The following is a 3,259-nucleotide window of genomic DNA, read 5'->3' on the forward strand; positions in this document are numbered from 1 at the left end:
GAGAGAGACAAATCTGGCAAACCTTATATCTTCTTTTCCAGTGACATTCTTCACTGATATTGAAAAGGTGAAAACAAGCAATGTTAATTCTCTATATGAAGTATTAACAGTAACTGCACGATAAAGTGTAGTATATTGCCACTTAAGTGTGGCAATATATAGATGCATATCTGGGTATAGGACGTCACAAAAAAACGTGGACAAAATGAAAAACGAGAACATAAACAATGCACGGAAAACAAACTTTTTTTCGGACAACGGTAGGAACAGACAGGAAAACAGACAGGCCACATAGAGAACATTTCCTTCATCAGCTGTCCCTATTCTAAACTAAGCGTTTCGAAGAGTTAGGGCAGGACGCATTGTTAGAATAGCTCTTCCCGCAAAGCAAATCAAATAAAATTTGTGATGCAGAGGAATTAAGTGGCAAACAGAAAAGACGACAGGGGAAACGAAATAGTGAAATATATATACTATTTAGGAAGTCAAAAGTCATAGCCGGTTATAGAGTAATCATTGACTTCGCTCCAATAAAGCGCTTAGCGGTATAGGTGACTCTTCAGATTCAAATGGTTGAAGGTACATAACCTCTCTAGTAAGTGGAGAAAGAAATACGTAACGGTCAGCTGGTTTTGCAAACAAAATGTAATTGTCCATGCTACAGACGGGACGAGGTTATCCCCTTTACATTGGCTCTGGCCATGGTTATATTTGAAGGATCTGTGGCGGTACTACTCAACAAAAGGGAAAGAAATTTAGATGCGGGCACTGACTGAAGAATTCTTTCCTAAAGTTTAAAAAGATCCCCGGGTAGAGCGATTTGTTTTTTGTCCTTGTCCTCTCAGCCAAGCAAAGCTTACATTGTTTGCAACCGTTTATATAAGCCTCTGATTGTTCAAGGAGCTTCCATCTAATTATGTATGCGCTATCTTCCTCTCTTGAGCGCCAAACGTAGCTGGTCAGGGACGTTATGTTGTGCCTTTCCGGATCCTAAAAGAAGATTTATGGTTGTTCAGATATTGCTTAAACGGAGGCACGTTTGAACCGACATATTTTCGTATCTGTATATTGGATGTGCTACCACCGCCGATGCTTGTTTCGTGAAGTCTTGATCTGATGTCGTTGTTGCTGCTGCTGGAATCGTTGCCGGTACAGGTATTCCTGGATGTGATTCTGGTGATTCTGGTGATTCCGGTCGCAAAGTTGCTGCTGTTGCTGTCGTTGTGACTGTTGGTATTGTCTGTGCTGCTTGAAGCACTGCTGTCACCACCGCCGTCGCTGCTATCGTTATTGTCGTTGTTGCTGTTGTCGGTGGATGTATCGTTGTCACTTATGCTGTTACTCGCACCATCACCGTCGCCGCTGTCACTGTTGTCGTTGTTGTCTGTGGATATGCCACTGCTATTTGGACTGCTACTCTGGCTGCCTGCAGTGGCTACCACCTCACCTTCATAAACAATCCCCTCGGCTTCGTATCAACTAGGTAATCATTGTATACCCTACATGAGCATCCGGATTCTACTCATGACTTGGGTATGCTCATGAAAATTTTCTTAATATTGGGCGCGCAACTGAAGGATATCCTTAAGTTGTGCCTATTAAACAAACGTCCGTATTTGTGTGACTGTGTGAAATCTTTGTATACCCATCTAGGGAATATTCTTCCTACGCATGTTTTAATGTTGAGGAAGATGAGTGGGGCAAACCAAACGACAATACAGTGGCGCTTCCTTTTGCGGATGCCAGATCCCGGCATATAGGAGATGCGGTCCTTAAACCCACTGGACGCCAGAGCCTCGTTGTAATAAGTGGTCGCGGCGTTTAAAATCTTTTAACTTGAGGACAGGTTCGAGGTTCTCTTGCTGACACGCTTCGCTAGGTTCCTGAACACGATAGGTGGGTAGTAGGAGGCTGTGTTAATGTAGAACAGCCTCTCGTTTCTCTACAGAGATGATGTTCTGGTCATCTCTAGAGGAGCTAACGGGCTACCCTCGACAGGCCTAGGAAGTACCCAACTAGCACCCTTAGCTCTATGGGGCTCAAGATAACAATCGAGAGCAACCTCAGCATTGTAAACTTTTTAGATGTTACATTAGACCTGAGCTCCTGTTCTTGCAGACGCCACCGCAAACCAAACGAGCGGTGGAATTTGAGAGGCACAAGGTTCGATACTCAGTAGAGGCTTGCGGGCCAGTTTTTTTAGCATAAAAATTAATATACCTTATAATCTAGCGAAAAGAATCTGTACCATAGTTTCGGACACCTATACTCGTGAACGAAAACTCCTTGAACTCAGATCAATACTAATCAAAAGACATTACCCAATATCATTAATAAATGATGGAATTAAATGAGCTAAGGAAATAGATATACGAACATTAAGGGAAGTCAACTGAAATACTAAAACAGACTTAAAAATACTCCCATACATCTTCACACATAACCCTAGAAACAACGAAGCCTTTAACATTATCATCCAAAATCTACCCATCCTCACAAGAGATAAAACAATGAACAAAATTTTTGGCTCACACAAAATTATCAAATCAAATTTCACCTGTGCCTTGGAAAATCTAATCTATACCATTACACGCTTAGAGTGTGGTAATAATTATATTGGCCAAACAGGAATATCACTACGTCGAAGAATCACTCTCCAAAAAGAACAAATCCGCCACCCACAATACAGCCAGCTACAGGTCAGTGGACACATAGAAAGATGTGCGAGGAATCTTAATCTTAATTTCCTAATTTTTCCCTTCTATCAATGTTCACAGAACACCTTAATACAACAAAGAATGAATAAAGAGGCAACTTTCATCAATAGATATCTTCTACAACTAAATATGAACACATAACATAATACAGAACACTACTAACATTTCAATTAATACCACTAACCCCCATACATCTCATACACCATTCACATTACAGATCTAGATCAAATTACAGATCTAATTGCACCAAATCCGGAAATACTTATCTCCCTTACACATAATCTTTTTACTCAGGGACTAGTAGACCTGGCACCGTTCAGTAATCGGTGCGCATTCAAAGCAATGGTTAGTAACATTACAAAACCGGTATGCTTTTGAATCTCTTTAACAATTCACAATAATGACTTTTATTACTTTTATTCCTACCTCTGTTCATCTAATTGTATATATCTATCGTTACTTTTCATAAAAAGCCTTTACATTTTTTGATTTCCAATGTGCCTTTTCGGTTATTTTTCTTCTACTTTCCCCTTACATTTCCA

The sequence above is a fragment of the Octopus bimaculoides genome, chromosome 4 (genome assembly GCF_001194135.2).
Source record: "Octopus bimaculoides isolate UCB-OBI-ISO-001 chromosome 4, ASM119413v2, whole genome shotgun sequence".
Taxonomy (NCBI): Eukaryota; Metazoa; Mollusca; class Cephalopoda; order Octopoda; family Octopodidae; genus Octopus; species Octopus bimaculoides.